General features: G+C 35.6%; 1 protein-coding gene across 4 annotated transcripts in view; it reads right to left on the reverse strand.

Moving 5' to 3' along the window:
• Positions 1-12,004, reverse strand: part of barc (RRM1_TatSF1_like and RRM2_TatSF1_like domain-containing protein barc) — a 72,868-nt gene that overhangs the window by 32,063 nt on the left and 28,801 nt on the right. The gene's annotated exons all lie outside the window — the stretch shown is intronic.

Below are 12,004 nucleotides of genomic sequence, written 5' to 3' on the forward strand. Positions count from 1 at the left end.
ACTAAATATAATAATGAATTAAGTACAATTGTCAATCTAGAGCTGTTCTTATCCAAATTATGGACAAACGTACAAAAAAAAAAGTTATATTTTTGGCGCGCTAAATCAGTACTTTTTTCCACTGTGCAGGGTCTGATCAAAAAAGAAGCAAGCATAATAATTATGCTTTACATAAAATATATTGATTTTGTATTACTAGTTTCTTTCAAAATACGTGAAATCTGTAGGTACCGTAATTTGGGGCGGGACTATGCCAAATCCTTGACATACATATAACAAAAAGGGTCTATGGAAGCACACTTTCTTCCAAAAAGGAAGAAATTTTGAAAAAGTTTGAGCCTTATCTGGCACTCTAGTCATTACGATATGTACCGGTGCCGATAATGTGCCTCATCTCAGGAAGTATGGACTTACCATGTACCGTTGTAATAGGGACCGTGAAAACAAACAGCAACAATTTTCAAATAGATTCGAGAGGAGTCCTCAAACTGCACTTTTCCCAAATTTTGTGTGGTACCCGAAAGACGGGAAAGATACAGTCCATATTCCGACCTCATACATGGCTGGAGGAAATAATACTATGTACAAAGTTTTTACCAATTACACACATAGAAGAGATATTGTAGGATCAACCATATTCTAAGAACAAAATAGCGTATTTTAAAAATCTGGAAAAATATATTTTCGGGAAAATTATATATCGGTATTATTTGCTGTTTGAATGGTGAAAAGTGAGTACTTCAAATGTATAAATGTGCCAGCTGCAGATGTTTGCAGGCGAACATGTTATTTATCATTGTCCACATCATAAAGGGGTTACCCCCTTTTTATACCCTCAGCCTTTAGGCTAAAGAGGGTATTTACACTTTGATACGACCAAAAATGTGCCTCATCGAAATAATGGTTTTAGACCCCAAGTATGTTTGTACGATATCCGTTTCAGACAATTTTGAGTAGATCTAGCAATGTTCGTCCGTCTGTCTGTCGGTCTGTCTGGCTGGAGTGCACGATAACTCTCGAACGGATCAATCGATTCGGTTCAAATTTTGGGTATCGAAATATTTTGTCCAGATTCGATTTAAGTTCGAAGATGGGCCATATAGGTCCACTCCTTCAGGTACCTCCCCCACAAATGTTCAAAAATTGTCGCAAAACTTGTGCGCACGATAACTCTTGTAGGGAATAACCGATTTGGTCCATACTTTGCACATCGTGTAATTTCTACCAAACTTAGATTAGGTTCCAATATGGACTCAATCGGTCCACTCCTTCGGGTACCTCCCACACAAAATTTCGGAAAAGTTCAGTTTAGGACCTGGTCTCGAATCGCTTTGATTTTTGTTTACGCAAGTTGTATTCGCTGTCCTCTATACGACGCTGTAAGTTTCATTAGGGCAAGTCCATACTTCCTGAGAAAATAGCCTGAATGTTACAAAAAACCATATGACACCGTGTGTAGTGGTTGCAGCGCAAGATAACTCTCGAACGGATCTGCCGATTTGGTCCAAAATTTGGCTTTCGTAATATTTTGTCCAAACTTAGTTCAAGTTCAATGATGGGTTATATCGGTCCACTCCTTCCGGTACCTCCCACACAGAAGTTCGAAAATGTTCGGAAAATTTGTGCGTACGATAACTCTTGAAGGGAGTAACCGATTTGGTCCATACTTTGCACATTATGAAATTTCTACCAGACTTAGATGAGGTTCCAATATGGACTCAATCGGTAAACTCCTTCGAGTACCTCCCACACAAAATTTCGGAAAAGTTCAGTTTAGGACCTGCTCTCGAATCGCCTTGGTTTTTGTTGTACAATCTTGTATTCACTGTCCCCTATACGAAGGTACATGTTTCCTCAGGGGCAAGTCCATACTTCCTGAAAAAATAGCATGAAACTTGAAAAACAAACCCTATGACACCATGTTTATGGGTGGAAGCGCAAGATTATTCTCGAACGGAAATGCCGGTTCCGGCCAAAATTTGGCCTTCGTAATATTGTTTCCAAACTTAGTTTAAGTTCGTAGATAAGCCATATCGGTCCACTCCTTACCACCTACCCCACAAAAGTTAAAAAAATATTCGGAAAAATTGTGGTCACGATAACTCTTGATGGGAGTGACCGATTTGGTCCATACTTTACACATTCTCATAATATCTACCAGATATAGATCAGGTTCGAATATGGACTATATTTGTCCACTCCCACACAAAATTTTGGATAAGTTCACTTTAAGACCTGCTATTGAATCACTTTGATTTCTGTTGAAGCAACTTACATTCGCTGCCTCAATTACGAAAGTTGTTTCAGGGGCAAGTCCTTTCTTCTTGAGAAAACAGCCCGAAGGGTGTAAAAATCCCCTATGGCACCCACATGGTCTATGTCAGTCCATTCCTTTAAGTACCTTTTCAGCAAAATGTTTGAACTTTAATCCTAATCAACATTTCTGTCGGTTCATACGAGACCAAAATTTTGAAACCCCCTAAATACATAAGTTTATTGTGAAAAAAAGTGTTTCAATTTGCACAGGCTGAGGGTATATCTCTGTCGGCAAGCCGACTGATACTTTTTTACTTTTTTAAAAAAGCATTTTGCCGTGTCGACTAAAGCTCGAAAAAGAATAGACAGACAATCATATATTTTGTGGGCTTATTAGGTACCTAATAATCTTGTTTTTAAACGACGAATTCGAAAATATAAATTTGAAAAAAAAAACGATGAACAGTCAAAATCGAAATTTCGTTTTTTAACAAAAAATTGACAAAAATCCTTTTTAAGGAAAATTCACTTATTTAACCCATTTCCTCTCGAGATACAAATTTTTATTTATTTTTTTTTTAAGAAAAAACTACTAACTAGCACACACGGATGTCAAAAATCTACTCAACAAATTTGCGATTTTCGTTTTTCTGGAAATTTGTGTTCGAAATTTTGAACACTGGCGCTTATCCTATATGTGTAGGAGTAAAAAAAACTTTGATTCATTTGCTGTTTTATTGATTTATTTTATAATTTTTGAATGAAAACCCGGTTGAAGAGTGGTATTGTGTCTTCTTGGGCATACAAAACTTTTCCCCGGAAATGTGTCAGTACTGATCCACGTTTTGGATTGCAACCAGAAGACTAAACACAAAATTTCAGCCATTTCCGGTGGATAATATGGCTAAAACCTTCAAGATACCGTTCTATGGGGGGTATATCAAAACGTGGACCTATGCTCACAATTTTTATCAGAAAAGTTTTTATCCACTGGAAACCCTCAATGCAAAAATGTAGTCAATTTGATCGAACAACTTATGAAAATGATAAAAATACCGAAAATCTGGAGGTACCATTATATGGGCTCAATATCAAAACGTGGACCTATGCCCATAATTTTTATCGGGAAAGTTTTTTTTGTGAACTGGGAAGCCTGCACTTCAAGATTAAGCAAATTTTGTGGATAAATTTAGGTAATATATTCAAAATATCGAAAATTGGGAAGTATCATTATATGGGGGCTATACAAAAACGTGGACCGACCTACCCAGTTGTTTTTTTTTTTGTCCTCGACATTGTCAGGGTTTATATGAATTCGCGACATAGTGTGCCGCAAGAACTACCTGCTGAAAAATGAGCTTAAAATTTGGGGTCGGTATCTGAAGGATTGAACCGATATAGTCCATATTCGAACCCGATCTATATCTGTAGGTCTATTCTGTAACTTTTATCGATTGAAAAGATGTTAAAATGTCTTTTGTTTTTGTAACAACTACAAAACAAACAAATGAAATTGTTGTAAAATAAACAATGAGTAAAGTTGTTAAAAAGTTACTGAATAGGGGGGCTGGAAAGAATAATACGATGTTTGGCCCAAATCGATTGCTTTGATTTTTTGGGGAAAGGAATGGGAATGAAACTAATTTCGTCAAAACATTGTTGGGGTCGAAAACCATTATTTCGATTAGACACATTTTTGATCGTATCAAAGTGTATATGGGTAATATTTCTGAAAATTTAACATAGTTGATGCCAAGGTTTACCCTTTTATAAATCGCGAATTGTGGTTGTATACTATACAAATTAAATACTTTTGGATAAAATGAAATGTTTTTAGACTTGGCAAATGCGTGGAAGCTGTAGCTGTATTTATGTTAAAAAATGGCTTGAAGCCAACTTGTCTTTTTTTTTGATATATCTCGATTTGTGATTAAACCTATCTCACTAATGTATAGCTTTTCAATATTTGATTTACATCTTTAAAGTGTTTTTTGAAACTTTCTTCTAATTTTATTCCGCAAACAGGCTTTTAAAAAATCATATATAGGATTGTAGAACTCGCGATTCTGATCTATTTGATATATTTATCGTGAATGTAGTCTACACAGCTTCACAGAAATCTGTATCCAAATACGAAAATTTTGTGCGAAGATTTTTCTAAAAATCATATTTTTCGGGTCAAATTTTTACAATTGTCATTCGATTTCCTCGAACTTGATTGCAATTTTTAGATTTTTACGTTCCGGATCTAATAAATCGTTACTCGTGAAAATTCATCTACAAAAATGCGAGTTATGAGAATTTCCAAAGTAGGAAAATCACCTAAAATTGTTTTTGAAAATATTGCGGGTAAATGCCCTATATTTAAAAAAAATCGGATTACATTTCGGATTTGTCAGTTTTTGGGGAATACTGACTAACTTCGTGATAACTTTTTAGTGACAATTGTGCTCATTAAAATAATTAGCGTTTTTGTACTAATTTATTCTTAAAAGCAGAAGTAAAGCCGCAATAACTTTTGTCCGCAACAACCAAAAATTTGGTCGCTAGCGGATTTTTGCTGGGGAATTTGTTCTTAATCTATGTACACAAAAATCTTTGAAAAATTAAATTTTTTGAAAATGGAATATGAAAGAATTGGCAAAATTTACCATATAACGTCTACGGGCATGGTGTAAGACATATGAATTTGCATTCCACGTATCGAATACTGTCTACTTCAAGGCTTACGAGATCGGCGATGACGACACCAGTGACAAAGGATCTTACATCCAAGCGACACAAAAGAAGGAAGTTGCATTGCTCAAGGTCATCCATATAACCAAATAAATAAATGAAAGTAATATCCATTTTATTTTATTCGGGTACATAGGGCTGTTCAGAATAACAACAGTTTATGTTTATACAAAGACTCGATGAAGTACGAACTCTCTCATGAGTTGTCAACCATGTAACGGAGCTGAAACAGCAACAAAACAGCGACTATCTTAGATTATTGACATAATCCAGGAAATCTGTCTACGAAAAAGTCTGTATGAGGAGAGAACTTAGTAATAAGGGAAAATATGGTTAGAAGCAGGGTTTTGGCGTCGGAGTTTAACAAATCTTGCTGGGGTCGAGGTCGTAAAAAAACGCGATTTTATTTATTGAAATTAGAAACCATTCACTGTAAATTAGAGCCTTTAAATCTTGACACAATGTGAAAAAGAAGGATAAAATTTGAGGCTTTGCTATCACTGTACGTAATTTTTTGAGTCATGTACGTAATTATTTGAGTCTTCAAATCAAAATCGTCAAGGTGAAATTTCTTTTGAGATTTTTCCTCGGTTTTGGTCTACAGGTATCAAAACGACAAAATTTGAAGCAAACAAACAACTACAAAAATGTACCTTAGATCTCAATAATCATCTTTATAGAACATACGAACTCTGTATAAACGGGTTTTAGCGGTAAAAATAGAAAAGTAAATGCGATTTTTATCATTTTTCTCTGTTTCTGGACCAGAATATGGTTAATGATTTTTGTGTCGCATAGTGTAATTTAAAAATTACATTTTTGGTAAATGAGCGGTCTGTATGTGTTTCCTGTAGTGGAATTCTGTAACTCATTTTTCGAGTTACCGACAAAAATCGGTAAAAATAAAATTCTTATATGAATTAATTCTCTTTCGAGTTGAGCTATTTAGACCTAATAGGTACATTGAAAAATTAGGTCTAACCACCCGTGAAACGTAGCATAGTGGTTGAATGTGTGGGACTTCGGTGTATTCCTAATTTTTCAATGTACCTATTAGGTCTAAATAGCTCAACTCGAAAGAGAATTAATTCAAATATCACTCTAAAAATGACCTTCGCCTTAATAAGGCAAAACAAAAAAATAAAATTCTTATAATTTCTGTAATTAACGAAATTTGTCGGTAAGTTAACAACCAAAAGAATGTGGTCGCTAAGTTCTACCGATAGCAACAGCGTTGTCAACTTTTATCGGCATTTTTCATTCATAATTTTGCGTTTAAATTTTAACGAATTTTGTCGGTAACTCAAAAAATGCGTTACAGAATTCCACAACTAGTTTCCGTTTCATTGAAATATATTTACATATGTGTACGATAATATACGAATACATATCAGCAAAAATTTCTAAAATCGTCTTTTCCATTTCAAAAAAAATCAAAAAAAAATTTTGATACTACATCTATGATTTTTGGTACATAAATTAAGAAAAAAATCTTCATTCCAAATCTGTTTTCGTTACCAACTTTGATCGTTGCGCGCAAAAAATATGACCGTTTTAATTATGCTAATTAGAAAAAATTCTAAAAAAATCGCGGCTTAATATAGTAAGCTGTTATATCCTATTATCGTTAACTGAATGCGCACCCTTTGCGATTATGCAAAAAAAAAAAATTCGAAAAGCTTCAATGGATTCGCGAAAAATTAAATTTGTTAAATAATTTCACGTATTTACAAACATATTTTTGAAACAATAGGGCTTATACTTACAAAAAAAAATATAAAAAAAAAAAATTATAGCAGCATCCAGACATTGTGAGGAATAAAATGAAACCTAAGTCGTGAAGTTTGGAGCTATAGTATTCACGTTATTTGCACAAATACAAAGAAAATATGACGAAAAAAATAAAATCATGTTATTCTAATTTTATTTTTTTATGATTTTATAGGAAAGGTTGAAAAAAAAAATGTTTGAGTTCTTCGTCATTTTCGTCCAAATTTCACGCCAGAATGAAGATATTCCGTTGCAACAAATTTTTCGCTTATAGTTTTCCTATTGGCGAATATTTTTAGAACATTATATTAAATCACAAGGAATTCCTATTGTGGCATAACATTAAAATAATGTTATATTGAATATTACAACATTTGAAACGCATATAAACCGCGTAATAGTGAAAATGACATGATGCGCATCCGATTTTCCAACACAGCGAATCAATCCCTTTTATTTGGTGTACAGTTTGTGAAATTCTATTTGGCGACCACGATGTAGCATCTGTTGCATATTAGGGCGCAAAATACAGTAAAATGGTCATAATTTCCACGAAGTTCATTTACATTTTATGCGCATCCGATTTCGATGATAACCTTTAAAAAATACATCATTTGATGTCGTTTCATTGCGATCCATCAAGAACCGTGGATGTAGCATCGCACTTAATTTTTAAAAAAAAATCAATTGTATCTCCGGATTAGCGATAGTTTTGAAATTATGTTTTCGCACATTTTAAACAGGCATATAGCTCTATTTATTTCAGTAAAAATTACACTTCCAAAACGCGTTTCAATGCGCGCAATTTTCAAAAACATTTTTTGCATATTTTCGAAATTTGAGGGGTATCATATCCGCCGATCTATTGGACGGATTTGGACGCATCATGGCTTATTAGATTCAGAACGTAAAAAAACTAAGTTCACGCGGGTTTCACCGACAATTTAATGGCAGTTGCAAATTTTGAATCAAAAAAACAGGTTTTTTATACAAATTTACGCACAAAAATTTCGACTTTAAGCTGAGATTGTTGTGAACCTTTGAAGGCTACACGCCCGAGTTATACATCAAAAAATGCGTAATCGCGAGTACTACAATCTCATAATCAGTTTTTATATGAGTACAGTTGCGCGTCCCGATTATAGCAAAAATTCAAAAAACTCAATTTTTCAGTCTTCAAAATGTCAACATCCGTTTGAGATTGATGCAGTGGTTATATTAAAAAATCATACATTAGAAACTTCATCTCTGAAGTGTATTCTTTAACTTCTTCTTTGAACATTATACCCTACATTGTATTGTAAAGCCATTAATTGAAAATTGACTTAAAACTCGTTTCCTTCAACGATTTTTTCCCATTTTTTTTACATTAATATGACCACAGCTTCCGCTTAAATTATAATTTTAAGAAATCCATCGTTGAATCGTGCTAAAACAGCTTATTTTACCGAAATGCGTTCAAAAGTTATGGTATATTACTACAATTCGCGAGTTACAATACCCCATACCTCAGTTTCAACATAAGTAAATTTTCTACAAAAAGGGCGATATGTACCTACAACATTAAAATAAAAATACTTTGGCCATTTTACACAACACGTTGTTTTCCAATTCCCGCTTGATGGAACTGTGACAATACCATTGTAATGTTAAATGTTTTGAAATGTCTATCATATTCAATTCTCTTGTCTGATACGTTTTTAAAAATATCAACATTTCAAATGCAGAACATTTTTTTTTTGGAATTTTTAATGGTATTTAAAGGACAATGTCCTACAAATGGCCTCCCAGTTTGTTTTTTTGTTGTTGATGTAGTTTTCACTTCTTAGTTACTGTTGTTGTTGTGTTTTTGGTTACATTTGAATATGGGTTTCGAGTAATTTCAGCCTACATGACTCCATGGACATAACTCTTGTTGCTTTTGAAGTTGTTGACCACCAACAATTGTGGCTTTTTTCAGCTGTGTGTGTGTATTTCTTTCTATACCATAGACCATAAAGTGCAACAACTTGAACTACAACAAAAAACAAATATAAAACCATTATATGCAAATTTTCAAAGGTCCTAGTAAACATTTTGCCACATGTTTTCAGAGTACTTTGTCTTTGCCTTGAAGGAATGTGGTAACGCTAGGGGACAAAAGTCAGACATATACACAATGTATCACATTATCTAGAATTGTTATAAAGAATAGTATTTATATGTATGTATAGGATTATTTTGTGTTATCTTTGCCATTGATGCCCGGATGATTATTAATGAGTTGAGTAGGGCACATTCAAGACTTGATGTTTAAAATTGCATAATGTTGTAAAAACTAGACATTTGTAGCGTAGTGTAGGAATTGTGTAAAGTTTGTAAATATATATATATATATATTTTTTTCTATTTCTTTTACACTACTAACCTAGCTAAATAGTATGTTCCTTTTGTACCTCTTCGTATATCAAGTTGACATTATTATGTATGGGTGTTTGTATGTTTGTTGATGTTTTATTTCATTCTTTGTTGTTGTTGCCATTTTTTATCAGTTTCATCAAATTGTACAAAAAAGTGTGTACGAAGATATGCAAATGTTAAACAAATAAAAAACACCGTAGAATTTCTTCGTTGCATTCTTTTAAAGTTTAAGGTTCTTTCTTGAGTTTGGGAAATGTTTCGAGCAAAAAAATGGAAAGGATTTTAATAGGTAGAATTGTGACTTACTTATTTTAATTTTAGTAAAAGATTAAATTTAGACATAAAATGGGAAAGGGTTGTCTGTTCTTAATATTTCTCTCTTATTGTGTGGACACTAATTTATCCTGGGCTAATACTCGTATGTGCCGCACAAAACAAAAAAACTTACGTGGAGGAACCGATTGACCCGGAACCACACTACTCCAGCGTTCCAGCCAGCGGCTGTCACCTCAGTGTACATATGTTTGTATTTGTATCGTTTTTTCTGTATTGGGGGTACCATATCCCTATTGGTCCGTGCCGGGACAAGGGAAATCGCAGGATCAATTTTCATGTGCTCGGTTTGTCACATCCACATATACCACAATCAAACTTCGGTGAGATGCAATATTCATCGGGAGTGGATACATCTCAGGGACTCTGCTCGGGACTCGTTCATGTGAGGGACTACGACACGGATTATGTTGCTACATGCTGCGAAAACACAGTCTCCAGTGAGTCATCGTCGTCATCAGAATACGAGTCTTCCCCGCAATCCACCATAAAGCAGCCGGATACGTAGCATTTTACAGCAGTCGTGGCAGTTCCAATCCCTGGAAATGTTTTTTTTTTTGCAATTTAGTTGCAATGGGATCCGAGGTAAGATCGAGGAAACAGTGGACTTTATGGGTCGGAAGAATATCAAGCTCAAAAACAAATGCAGATTACAGCGTTGAGATGGTTACAACATACTGAGGAATGAATGCACAAGACGTTGATGTGGGGGACTAGCTTTCCTGTTGCACCAGTATATACAATATAGACCGTTCTTGCGTGAGGCCACATCCACACAAAAACAAAGATAAAGGCATCATGTCATACAAACAAAACTCACCATAATTGTTCTTTTCAACACGGCATCGAATAGCGAGAGAAGAGAAAAAATTGTCGAAGAAAAGAGAGAACTATTGTCCAGTTGACAAAACTATTTTTGGATTTAACAAAACCCAATTGTTGGAATCACAATACTACATTTGGAATTTAACAATATCTTTACAATACATATTTTGCTCTTCGCATATTGTTGGATCAATCATATTTTTTTCTCTGCGTGTACGCCATATCCACATATATTAGAATACTGGATAGTGGTGGCGATAGACTTATCAAAAACCGTTGGTACTGTCAAGCACTGCACTCTGTTTGAGGACATCGGCCACACTATCCTCCGGCTAAATTTGAAACCTTGGATAATCAATTATATGTGTGAACGCCAGTTGTTATTGAAATTCAGGAACGTGAAGTCGAAGCCTCGTAGAGTGATATTTACGGAACTGTTTAACTTCTACCTTTCGCGTATTCCTCCCCCTCCTGACGGTATAGAGATAATTGTCCCTTATTTACTCGATCCTACCACCATTTTCGGCGAGAAGAATATGCTTTTTCCCGCCTCTATGTCTATGGCCACTGTGTTCACCACATTGGCTGCGGTGATGAGCATATACACACATGAATGTCCTGGTCGATGGTAGCAGAATTCCGACCACTAACTAACTCAAGATTCTTGTGCTAACATTCTACGGCTACGGCAGCTATCTACGAGAGGCTGAGGTGTAGGAACAAAGCCCTCAAGTCCTAGCCGGCAGCACTTGGGGTCCAGAATAATAAAACTTGTTGACCACATATAACGCGATAGGTCGGTCTGTGGTAAGCTATGCGGCGTCAGTGTGGTCCTCGAACCTGTCAAAGCGTTGCCTTATGAACTGCGTGAGGAGGTGAAGATTTTTCCAATGCGGCAACACAATGACATGCTCTAGTTGCAGTACTTTCGCGTGTGTTACCGTGAGTGTTATCGTATTCACTATATTACCACCTAACTCAAGGATACAAAAAACATTGTTCCACAGCATCCCATACGGGACAAGGGAGACTTCTCTCATATCAATGAGTGCACCCCGATTCATATTAGCTCAATGATATGGGACCTACAGTTTATCGCCGAGTCCGAACGGCGTGTCCTACGACACCACTTGTAGAGAAGTTTTACATGGCTGAAATACTCAGGAAATGTCGCCAACATTACTGAGGGGTATTTTGCCACCGTTGAAAATTTGATGTTGCCTAGTCGGGGAATCGAACCCACGACCTTCTGCGTGCAAGGCGGGTGTGCATACCATTGCACCACGGTGGCACCCAAGAAAAGCAACTCAAGGATGCCAGGAGGAATCTTCAAACTCTAGTGAGATGGAATTAACAAGCCTATCAAGCAGATTTGAATGAATACAATTGTCACAGATGCTGTCGCAGATGCCATAAAGAAGTATAGTGTAAATCGCAGCTAAAGAACGTCAGCTCCAATACAAACATGCGTCGTTTTGGCTCAACTACTTTCGGGATGGTGCAGTCATCTTATTTCTCAAGAATCGTCCAAAACGTCTGCCCGGGGGCGGTACAGGCCCCACCGACGGACGAACTGCACATTTTTTCCTGATAAGGTTTACCAAGATCCAAAAGTGACTAAACTGCTTTAAGCGAAAAATTTGGAATTAGGGAGGTACCCGAAGGAGCTGTTCGGTAAAGACCT

Source organism: Musca autumnalis, unplaced genomic scaffold (genome assembly GCF_047663935.1).
Source record: "Musca autumnalis isolate F117 unplaced genomic scaffold, ASM4766393v1 scaffold_4, whole genome shotgun sequence".
Classification (NCBI taxonomy): Eukaryota; Metazoa; Arthropoda; class Insecta; order Diptera; family Muscidae; genus Musca; species Musca autumnalis.